This window comes from Pelodiscus sinensis, chromosome 3 (assembly GCF_049634645.1).
Source record: "Pelodiscus sinensis isolate JC-2024 chromosome 3, ASM4963464v1, whole genome shotgun sequence".
NCBI classification, from domain to species: Eukaryota; Metazoa; Chordata; order Testudines; family Trionychidae; genus Pelodiscus; species Pelodiscus sinensis.
Genome location: NC_134713.1, coordinates 171,201,468 through 171,214,301, shown reverse-complemented (window position 1 = coordinate 171,214,301; position 12,834 = coordinate 171,201,468).

The following is a 12,834-nucleotide window of genomic DNA, read 5'->3' as shown; positions in this document are numbered from 1 at the left end:
ACCGGCTGCAGGCTGCCCTGGGGCTAGGACCAGAGGACTCCCCCCGCCCTCTGTGAACTGGGGCAGCTTTTGGGGCGTGGCATCCTCTCCCAGCAAGTTAGACCCACCATTGTGTGTGTGTGGGGGGGGGGTAAAATGGGGCAATTGCCCCGGTGATTTAAAAGGATATGGAGACACTGGCTGTTGCTGTGGTAGCTCTGCCTGCTCTGGGGGAAAACATCTGGGTTCCGGGGTGGCTGAAGCAGCGGAGTAGAAAATACCACAGCCTCAGCCACGCCAGAACCTGAATGAGGTTCAAAAGCATCCTTGAATCAAGAGATGCTGCAGATTTCCCCAGAGCAGATTGGGGTGGCATCGCTGCAGCTGCCCTAAGGCTCTTCCGTGCAGGTGGGGGGAATTCTAGGGGCTTCTCTGGCTGAGTAGGAGCTTGCCACTTTGGCCAATGGAGGAGAGGGGTGAGTGGCAGCCAGCCACTGCCCGGGGCACAGGGACCTTGTGAGAGAGGTGCACGTAGGTAGCAAGCGGGGCCATGGTGGAAGCCGGCCCCCAAACATGAATGGAGCCAGGCCCCCATGTTCTGAATGTTGGTAGAGCATGGGCAGCCTCGTTCCCCATGCTGACCTGGTGAGTGCCACACCACCCATGTCTGGGGTGAGCTACCAAGATGGCTGGGGCTGGACAGTGAGTGAACCCCTGCTTTGAGGAGGCTAGCTTGCCAGCCCCACCGTTCTGCACAAGACCCTGTTCCCACACACCAGAACTACTGTAACTCCCCCTGCCTAAATAGGAGGAGCTCTGAAGGGTCCTCCCCATGACTGGAGCAGCCCCACCTTGCCTCTCCCTGCCATTCCAAGCCACAGGCCAGGCCCCAGCACTGGGTCAAGTCCACTCCAACCTCAGATGAGATTCCAGTGCCAGGCCAAGATGCCAGCCCCTCAAACATCAGCCCAATCCTAGCACTGGTCCAAGTTCCTCCCCCTGCTGAGTGCATGCTGAACCGCTTGCCTCTCCACCCCAAAAGCCACTATCTACCAGCTAAGCTGGGCTGGCTCCAGGGGCAGGCAGAGCTACCAGCCCGAAAGTCCCAGCGCTGGGCTGAAGTTCCGGGCTCGTGTGCCAGCCCCCAAGCAATGGATTAGTCTCAGTAGTGGGGAGAGCCACCAGGCCTGCTCCCATGCTGTTCCAAGCTTCCCACTTCCCAAGCACTGGGCCAAGGCACTGACCCTCACCCAAACTACCAAATGCTCCAGCACTGGGCAGCGCCTGGCTAAGCTGCCTCACTCACCTGACAGACACCCCTGACTGGCCTCCTGCTGGCTTGCCCCAGAGCAGGGATGGATGAGCAGTGCAGAATTCAAAAGTGGGGAGAGGGTGTGGTGAAGTGTCAGGGCATACACAGCCTAGGTGTCCAGTGCAGGGTTGGCAGCAGGGAATACTTACCCTTCTCTTGCCTATCGTATCTGCCAGCCATACCTCTGGGTAACAGCCACCGCTCTCTACTTTGCCTTGCAGCCAAAATATGAAGCAATAAATAGTATAATACAGAATTTATCATTGGTTACATATTTCCCAGCTTCGCTGGAAAACCATACAGAGTTTTAAATTGCCAAAAGGATCAGTATGAATCAACACATCCAGCATTGTAGTTCAGATTTGTGCTAACATACTCATTCTTCAAATAATAAATGTCCGTTGCTTTTCCCAGTCCTTTGGTTTCTTTACTAAGCTCCATAGAAATTCTACATATGTTTATTTTCCTGCATTTTCTATTAATCTTTCATTAGCCTAAATGATATACAAAACCCCACTGGTTTTAGTTACTCTGTATGGGTGCATATACACAGTATGTGATTAGGGCAAGCAGAGGGAATGCCAATAGCCTGCTGCTTTGCTCTCTGCATTGGGACTTTGTACATGTAGAATCTCAACCATAATGTTATATTAGCATACATTTTCTCCAGATGTATGCTAAGAGTTCAGACTGAACAAGCTCACAGCAGCATGTGAGCAAAGCACGGAGCTCTAACTTTATTCACTCCAAACCTTTGTTTAAAAAACCCACAGAATATGTAGACCATATAGTTGCATACAAAACCTTCATGATGTGAACTGTATGTAAACCAAGTCAGAAATGTCAGAGTGTTCAGTTAGCATGAAACAATAGCTGTGTAACAGGGGTCTCAAACTCAGTTTACCTTAGGGCCATTGTCAGTCCTTAAATCCTCTTAGCGGGCCAGTGGGCAATTCCTCTGGCAAAGCTCCAGGAGGGTGGGGGGGGGAGGTCTGTGCACATTCCCCCCCCCACACACACACGTCCCCTGACCCTTCCTGGTGGCCTGCACACTCCTGCCCCACCTGCCACCTTTGGGTTATTTAAAACCCGCTGGGGGCCTCTATCGCCAACACCAGCAGTGCAGCGGAGCCAGAGTGGCTTCCTGCTGCTAGTTCCATGTTGCTGCCAGCACGTCTTTGTGGCCAGGGGAGGTATGTGCAGAACCGACCCGTCCTTAGGTGTAAGCTGTGAAACTGGTATCAGCGTTGCCAACTCTCCTGATATCACAAGCCTCCTGACAATTGGGGCTTTTTTAATTTTTTTCTGAAAAGCCCTTTATTAGAATTAAGACAAATTTGGGAACTTCACAACCCGATGCCTCATGGCTATCAATTGTGATTGCTCTGACTTAATAGATTATGCTTGTTTGTTGGTGCATGGTATTAGAAGAGAATTCCAGCCTTTTTTTTTTTTTTTTTTTTTTTTTTTAAAGAAAGACTTTAGGTCTTATGGTTTGTGGAGAAAAGCTAGAAAATGTGCCCCGAGTTCAGCCAAAGACCTCAAACACCTGGTGCCAAATAAAAAGATTCCCAAGTGTATTTCACTAAGAACCCAAATGGAGACCAGGATCCTAAAAAAGACATGAAACTGAGTGCTCACTCTGACACCCTCATATTCTCACTTTGGGATGCCCCCTTGCTAACATCCACATGCTTGCACTGGAATCTCCCTGTCCCCCCTAACATCTGTATCTTCATGATAGGCCCCTGCCTTCCCACCCATGATAATTAACATCTGCATCCTTGTGCTGGGATTTTCACCCCAGCCTGGGGTTAACTGAAAGGCAAAACCCACTGGCTGTAGAAGCATGTCAAAGTGGGAGATTCCCTGGCCAGAGCAGTTCACATTGTGGCAGAGGCAGCCAGAGCAACTTCTTGGACTTAACAGTGTTCTCTGCAGCCAGTGGGTGCTTGGGCCTAGGTGTTGCTGGGAACCATGTGTGAGGGTTGGATTGGGGAAACGCTCAGACTGCAGATTTGAGACACCTGCTGAATAAGATGTGAAGAATCCCCATTTATCTCTGTGGATATTAACTCTGAAACCTAATGTTAACTTAATCAATATCAACATCATATTTTGCTGCTGATCAAGGCATGCAAACAAAAACAAGTCAATTACATTACCAAGAACTGTGCACTACAGGTGGCATCTAGCATTGGCCTTTTTGTATTGTTATGAATGGAGTTTGTTATAGTACCACCTCATATATTACAATATAAAACTTAATTTGTACCATTTGTCACAGCTGATGAGCACACTGGCATCTGAGTTACTATCATTCCTTTAAGTATTTTGGTACCATGAGAGCAGACTACTTCCAATTCTATTATGGATGTCTTCAGTGCGATACTGCAGCTTTTTCTCAAGGAAGTAGTCCTTACTCATGCAAGTCTTCCCATTAAGCTATATGAATGAGTAGCCCAAGTGAGGCCTACATGTGTGAGCAAAGGTTTAGGTCTCATGGTTTGTGGAGAAAAGCTAGAAATGTGCCCCGAGTTCAGCCAAAGACCTCAAACACCTGATGCCAAATAAAAAGACAAGGCACCTATTTTCATTTCATTCAGGTAAGAAATTGACAGTTTTACCTGACAGTTTTATATCCAAATCAGAACTTTGCCTCCCACACTTTACATAATATATACAGTAATATTGTAAATAGTGTGCAAGATCTAGAGACAGAGCAGATGCTGTCTCCAAATCACCTATTGAGATGAGCCTGAACCCAAATCCTGAACATTCCTGGACGTTGGATCCAAATCCAAACATTCCAGACTGGATCAATGGATAATTTAAACTCTGGCAGTTTTAAAATGGCTAAAATGATTTTCTTTCAGTTTTTTTATTATTGTTTTGAAGCTAAAACCTTTTTTGCCAATTTGCACATAATTTATTTTTAAAAAGATGAATAATAAAAACTCTGAAAATAATGAGATATAATGGATACACTTCCAGAAGCTCAGTTCTAGTGCTCCTGCTCAAACATCATCCAATAAGGGCTGATCCTGCTCTCCCTGAAGAAAATAGTAAAACTGTCTTTGACTTCAGCAGGTGCAGGAAGAGGCCCTTAATTAGTAAATACTAATACTAGGGGTTTCCTTAGTCGTATGTGAAATATGCTATTGCAATCTGGAACTATAGTATCCTTCAAGGTTAATACAGTGTTACTTCTGATCCTCATTTAGATCTAAAAGAAGAAATAATCTAAACCTATTCTAAGCTGACTAAGACCTAATCTTCCAAACACTCATGAAAGTACAGCAAATGGACTGCTGACATAAAGGCTTTTCGAATTAGAGGCTTGCAGAATTGGGCCCTAGATTGGCAGTCTTTTGTGCTGAAGGCTACATATGTCCTAGAAAAATCCATATACTAAGGAAGGTGGGGTGCAGCCCAGCAGATAAAGGAGAATCTCTAGCACAGGAGTTGATCATCTTAAATCTAAAAGCAACTTCAAAACAAGATCTTGTTCGAATCATATTAAATACATTACCTCCTCCAGCCATAGGTGCCCCCAGAAGGGGGAGGAAGGAATAGACCCCTTTGAAAGTTTGAACCCCTGGATTTCTTATTTTAGGTCTGCTTAAAGCTGTACACACTAGCTACAGAGGCAATTCTTAAATGCAACAGAGTTTGAGCTGCTTGCAGGAGTTTGTTATAAAAAGAAGGAGGGAGGTGATTAAGAATAACAAAAGACTAGTCATTCTAGTAATTGAAGGATCATTAGAGCATCATGAAAACATTGCCAGGTACTTAAGAGATGGGAGGGAGTAGCAATGATTATTGTGCTGCTGGTATTGTTGTGTTCTTGAAAAAGGGGTGGTGACAAAAATTTCAGATAACTATTTTGAGTAATTTTGTAGTAAGTCCAAAGCTGACTGCAAAGAGGTAAAAAGAAATCTCACAAAACTGGGTGATTGGGCAACACAATGGCAGATGGAATTCAGTGCTGGGAAATGCAAAGTAATGGACATGGAAAATATAATCCCAACTATTCACACAAAAATGATGTCTGAAATAGCTGTTACCACTCAAGAAAGAGATCTTTAAATCATTGTGGATAGTTCTCTGAAAACATCTGCTCAATGTGCAGTGGCAGTCTAAAAATTTAAAAACTAACAGAAAACTGGGAATCATTAGGAAAGGAATAGATAAGAAAAGATCATATTGCCTCTCTATAAAGTCATGGTATGCCCACATCTTGAATACTGTATGCAGATTTGGTCACCCAATTTAAAAAAAAAGATATATTAGATTTGGAAAAGGTACTGAAAGGGCAACAGAAATGATTAGGGGTGAGGAACAGCTTCCATATGATGAGAGATTAACAAGAATGGGATTTTTCAGGTTGGAAAAGAAATGAGTAAAGGATGGGGGATATGTTAGCAGTCTAGAAAATCATGTATTGTGTGGAAGAATAAAATAAGGAAATGTGTTGTGTTAGTGATGGAGTAAATAACAAAAATTAAATTAAATTCATAGGCAGCAGATTTAAAACAAATTATTTCTTCACAGACAACTTGTGGAATACTTTGCCAGGAGATGGTGGAAAGACCCAAACTGTAACAGGGTTCCAATAAGCACAAAATAAGTTCAAAGAGGATAGGTCCATCAATGTCTACTAGCCAGATTGGGCAGGAATAGTGTCCCTAGCTTTTGTTTCCCAGAATGGGTGTGTGACAGCGCATTGGGGTTTTCCCATCTTCTGCACCCCTGTAACGGCACGGACAGACTCCAGCAGCCAGTAGAATAGAGGGAGTTTATTGCTTCTCCAGGATACAGCACAGCACAGTTGTAATCTGGTTACAGGGCAGGCCTTGGATGCCTCAGCCCCCCTTGAGATGGGGGAGCCTGAGCCTCTAAATCCCAGCCCGTTGCCTAGGCTGCTTCCTCCATGATACCAGCCAGAAACCTAACTCACTCACTTCCAGCCATGCCCCCAGCCAGAGCTCCATTCCCCTTCTTCCCATTGTTCCGCTCCCTGGGAGATAACTTGTCAGACAGGTTTGAAGCCCCCTTGCATAATGACTCATCCCCTGCTCTGCTGGGCTGTGCTGCAGCCAGCAGCCAGTGGAGGTCACTCACAACCCACTGCCCAGCATAGCAACCAGCAAGGTACCCCCCACTATGTCACAGGGTGACAGAGGCTGGATCATTTGACGAATCCTTTTCTGTTGATGCCTTCCAAAGCACCTGGAATTGGCCACAGTTGGACGACAGGATACTGGGCTAGATGGACCGTTGGTCTGGCCATTCTGACATTCTTATATAGAGCCCAAATGTATCTGCCCCTTGCTGTAAAACTCACTAGACCCCACTACTGAAAGTAAAAGGCTTATTATTTTTATGATAGAAGGATGGAGTTGGAGTCTATCACCTCTCCGTCACTGGTTCCTATTCTTTCCAAGACTATAAAGGCCCAAAATCATTACTGTCTGATTTTTGTTAGGCCAACTATGGACAGGGTCTGACCTCAATCCTCATCTATATGCATTCAGTATAGTGCATAGTGAACTTGTATTTATATCTCAAAGTGGTTTTAGAATAATGTACTTTACTAATATCTGCGGTATAAAAACAAAATATAGATAAAAACAATCTCCCAAGGTGGAGGAATTTTTTTCCCCAGCTAGGTCTTTTCCCTTAGAATCACGGGGGACATCAGGGTTTGTCTTTTTTTGATTTTGGTTTTCCCTTCCCCTGCTTCCTTCCCTCCACTGGTGAAGAGGGAGCTGTTCTCCAGCCCTTGTGGTGGGAATCCCTCACAAACAGAAGGAACAGGAAGAGTGTTCTGAGAGTAATCCCCACAAGTGACCTAAGCCATCCCTGGCCCATCTGGGGCACACTTCACACTCCCGCTTCTCAGATGCTCTGCTGATTGGTTGAGCTGGGCAGTTAGTGGTAGGGAGGAGACTCAGGATTTTGTTGATCAAGGGTTAGCAAAGAAGCCAGATCCAATCATTTGCTTGGGGGAATTGTTCTGCTTCTTGCCATTGATTGTTTCTGAGCAGTTTCTGATTCTGTGTTCTAGTTCTTCTAAAATACCTGCTGAATAATCACTAGGAATGGTTGTTGATCTGTAGCTCATGTGAGATCACTTCATTCTGATCATTCAATATGTGATATTCCAGATTGACAGCTAGACGAGTACCCAGAAATCACCTCCTTCAGGACAGATTCAACAATGGTAAATAACAGAACACCACTGGTGATCACCTACAGCTCCCAGCTAAATCCTCTTCAGTGCATCATTGACAATCTATAATCAATCCTGGAAAATGATCCCTCACTCTCACAGACCTTGGGAAACAGGCCAGTCCTTGCCTACAGACAGTCCCCCCTATCTGAAGCAAATACTCATCAGCAGCCACACAACACACCACGGAAACACTTATCCAGTAACCTATCCCTGCAACAAACCCTGTTGCCAACTTTGTCCACATATCTATGCAAGCGACACTATCACAGGACCTAATCACATAATCCACACTGCACATCCACTTACAGAGGGGTGGGCAAAAAAATGGTGGCAGTTCACCAAAGTTAGCCCATGGTGGGTTGCTGCCACTATATTTACCTGCAGCTCTGCAGGTATGGGCAATTGCAGCTCCCATTGGCTGGGGATGGCTACCCAACAGGCGCTATGATCTCCCATACCTGCAGAGATACAGGTAAATAGGTGGCCCACCAGTGGCAAACCTTGGCAGACAGGATCCAGCCCATGGGCTGGTATTTGCCCACCCTGCACTAATGTGATATATGCCATCAAGTACCCATGGGCAGCGAGTTATATGGGCTCATGGTGCCCATGCTCCATCAATATTCAGAGCCGGGGGCCCTGCTCCAGCAATATTTGGAGCTGGGTCTTTCCCCCGGCCCTCCCTGGAGCGGGCCCCGACCCCCACCTGCTGGTCCCATCCCTGCGCATCCTCCCACCCCGGCCCCAGAGCATCCCCTCATCCCAAAGCGCCCCGGCCCCAGCCTGTCCCGTTCCGTCCATGCGCAGCTTTCAGTCCAGCTCCCATTTGCCGGCTGCTACTGCCATGCATGGTGTTTACTGATAAGCGGGGAGATGCCCGGGTGTGATGTGACATCACAGCCCGGGACTTTAAAACTGCTCGGCGCGGTGTTGCGATGCGCAGCTTGGCTCCGGGTTCGGAGTCCGGGGACTTCTGAGGCCCGAGCGCAGACTCTGGCCCCGCAAAGTGGAAAGCAGAAGGTAAGGTAAGGGGAACAGTAAGCGGAGGGGTAGGAAGGGACTTGTGCAGAGGGGAAGGAGGAGGGGGAAAGGTAAGGGGTGGGGGAGGAAGGGGCTTGTGCAGAGGGGGAAGAGGAAAATAGAAGGGATGGGGGAGGAAGAGGCTTGTGCGGAGGGGGACGGGGAAGAAAGGGGAAGATACCAAGGGACAGCATGGAGGAGAGACAAATGACATGGGATCAAGTGCAGACAATGAGGAAAAGGGCAGGAGGGGAGGTGGCAGTGGGAGGGGGGACAGGGTGATGCTGGGAGAGGAGAAAGTAAGGGCATTGGGCGCTAGAGGGGGGAGGGGAAGGAGGAGGTGCTGGGAGAAGGCTTGAAAGAAGGGGTGGGCATGAGAAAGGTGAGGATGAAGCAAGACGTGTGAGGGCACAGAGGGCATGAAAGGAACGGGGGCAGAGAGTGGTGAGGGGGTGGGCATCAGGGAAAAAGAGGGCAAAGGGGGCAGGGGCAGTAAGGGAAGGGGGAGGCACCAGGAGGGTGCAGTGCTAAGGGAAGGTGCAGGTGCCAGGAGATTCTGGGGGTGAAGCAGAAGGGCAGACAACACCAGGGAAAGGAGGCAGGGCAGGTGTGTAGAGGAACGTGTTAGAAGAGGGGATGAAGAGAGGTAGCTCACATGATCAAAGTGGGGCTACTGGAGAGTGGGCACAGGGGGCAGAGGAGGGCTGGTGGAGGGGGGCAGGTCGCAGGAGGGCTGAGGGCAGTGAGAAGAGCAGGAGTCAGGACAGCAGAGGAGGGTGAGAAGTTGGGGGGGGCAGCAGGCACCAGGGGAGCTGATGGAGCAAGGGGAGGAGACATGGCAGCAGAGATAAATGGTAAAGGTTTATAAAATATTTATTAACTTTGGTGCCACAGTAGCACATTCAAACAAGCCACATGAACTCAGTACTGGTGCACAACACAGAATCCATTCTGCTCATGGGAGGAAACTCTTAGGCTATGTCTACACTGGCGACTTCCTGCGCAAGAGTTCTTGTGTAAGAAGTCTTGCGCAAGAACACGTCCACACTGCCATGTGTGAGCTGTGCTTTTGCACAAGAGCATCCATGGCCAGGGGCGGATGAGAGTGCTGCAGGGCCAAGGGCAGCGCCGCGGGGCCCCTCCTTTGACACGGCGCATGCGCAAGGCCTCGGGAAGTGCAGGGCCCGGGGCAGCCGCCCCACTCGACCTGCCATAAATCCACCGCTGTCCATGGCAGTGTGGACACTCTCTTGCGCAAGAAAGCTCCGATGGCCGTTTTAGCCATAGGGGTTTCTTGCGCAAGAAATCCCTGCTGAGCATCCACACTGCCTCTTGCACAAGAGAGCTTATACCTGTTAGAGAAGAGCGTCGCTCTTGCGCAGGACACCCTCTCTTACCACGCCGTACTATAAATTTCCTTGCGCAAGAGCAGGCAGGCAGTGTGGATACTCTGTGGGTTCTTGCGCAAGAACGGCCATACTTGCGCAAGTAGCCGCGAGTGTTGACATAGCCTTAGAGGGAACACTTCCCCCAGCCTCTCTGCCCCCGAGTTAATGTCATACACATTGAGTTAATGCAATTGCAGGATAGTTACATGAGGGGGGTTTGGTGGGGGCCAAACTAATCCCTGTTTGTAGGAGGATGGTGGGAAAAGTCCTTTGAGAGGGGTGACATGACACCTTTTACTTCTGGTCATGTGTCCATCTTGCCCTGAGCCTGTTACCTTCAGAGGCCTGGTTAATGGGGGTCGGGGCATGGTTAACAGGGGTCAGAGGTGTGGCTAATGGGGCACCACCAAAAATTATACAAACCTGCCACCCCTGCAAGTACCAGCAATGCCCCTCGGTTGTGTATATTGGCCAAACCGGACAGTCTCCGCACCAAAGGATAAATGGACACAAAATCAGACATCAGGAACGGTAACACACATAATCCTTGGGGCAACAGTTCCCAAACACTGGACCGTGGACCGGCGGCGGACCACAAACCCATCTGCTGGGCTGCAGCACATTGCCAGACTATGCCCCAGTTTTTAATTGGCCCTTGCTGCATGTGCACAAAAAATTTACTTCCCGCCCACTTCCCCATGCAGCAGCAGGGTGAGTGGTGCAGCTGGCAACCAGGTGTTGTGCTGAGGCTAGAGCCGGGGCCATGGTGAGGCTGTCCCTACTGGGACAGCTGGCCTCAGTTCCAGCTCTGGTGGTCGCTATGCAAACTGGCTGGTGGGGCCATGTGGAGGGCAGCTGCCCCAGATGCTGGGGCCAATCGCCACATGGAGAGCAGCTGCCCCAGCCACGGGGGCCAACCACTGCGTGAAGGGCAGCTGCCCTGACTGCTGGGACCAAGCACTGCACAATTGTGGCTGCCTGTGACCCAAGTCTCCCTCCTGCTTGGTGGGAGCCTCCCCCTGGCTTCCAACTGCTCCCAGCCAGCATGCACATGCATCATCATTATGCTTTAAGTGCATAGGAAAATATGAATGTGAAAATATGAAAATATAGTATGTGTCAGCACTGTCAGACCGGTTAGCTACTGCCTCTTTAATTCTGCTGCAATTGAGACAACAGGTTTGGACTGGAGAACACTTTAACAAGTATTAGCAACTATTTTATTGTTTTTTTTTTAAATGTGTGCGCACAGCAGTTTTTCAAATTCTTGTTAACCATCATGTCCCCCCTCCTTTGATTTGCCTGATATACCATGGTCTAAAATTACCATAACAAATATGCAAATAAATTATCATAACACATAAATGCAAACATTTCAGTGCCAGTCCACTAGCTGTCTTTGAATGAATTTGCCAGTCCACAGTATAAAAAAAGTTGAGAACCACTGCTATAGGGGAACACTTTAACCTCCCTGGACGTTTATTTGTAGATTTGAAAGCAGCCTTCCTTTTAAAAAAGAATTTCAAAACCCAATTACAAAGGGAGACAGCTGAACTGGAATTCATTTGCAAATTCAACACTATCAATTTAGAATTGAATACAGATCTCAACTGGTTAACACATTACAAAGGCAATTTCCCCTCTGGATAGTCACATCTCCATAGCAAATGCTGTGAATTACCCACTTCCACCCCTACTTGATTAGCTTCATTAATACAAGCAACTTTTCCCTTATGTGTATCCCTCCCGTTATTTCCACTCCATTCTTCTGATGAAGTGCGTTTTACCAATGAAAGCTTCTACCCTAATAAATCTGTTAAGTCTTTAAGGTGCCACAGGACTCCTCATTGTTTTAGCAGATATTAGCAAGACTACCCCTCTGACACTTTCCAGATTGATAGTTAGTGTGAAAGTTACAGCTTCTGGGTCCCATTTCCTATGCTGCCCCTGACCATGTAACTGAAGACAAGACCTTCACCTGTCTCTGCCTTCCTTTCTCCCTGACATTTAGGTATAACAAGCCTCTCCTACCTGTCTCATGGCTGAGAGAGATTAGGGAGATATGACACTAGTAACAGTGTATAATATGAGGTATTTTATCACGTTGAGTACAAATTAAGGGTAGTGTAGTAGAATCCCATTTTTCCAACCTTCCATTATGGTTTCCATGTTAACCCAATAAACAGTGCATACAGGTACAGAAGCAGGCAATTTCTCCTGTGACCTCTAGATGGCAATGCAGCCTCGCACTTTCCTGATTATCCAAATTCTTGATGATCTTGTCTGGCCACTGTCTCAATAAAATGTGATAAATAGGCTTTGCTGTTTGTCAATTTTAATTGGTATTTTATTATATTTAGATTATTGTGAGAAGCAACTATTAAGCTCAGACTGAAGTAACTTATGTTGGTTTTGAATCTCCATTTGTGATGAGACAATTTAATGGTATTTGACAAACAGAAGATGCTTTTGTTTTGTAAAAATAGATTTTTGCAAAGAATTCTCATCCAAATTGATTCATGATTTCAAAAAACAAAATTTGTTGAATATTCATGGGATTTTCCAACAGAAAACTATTTCAAATAAAATTTTCTCACCATCTCAATTTCCATGCTTTATCCCTGCCTTTGTGGGGTTTGCTGTCTGTTGATTAGAGTGAGAATCATTGGCTTTTCTCTCTGGCTGTATCATCACACTGGTCATTTCCCTTCTCTATACTTCATGGGTCTTTGTCCAATGCAAAGAGAGGCTTCTGTAACTCCTGGCAGAATTGAGTCTGAGTGTTAAAGATAATGGGCATTAAAGCACTTTGTGGAGGAAAAAGGGTTGTTTCATGGGGTTGAGCACCAATGCAGTCTGAAATTTTCTAAACTGTCTAGTCCAGAAAAACAAGAAAT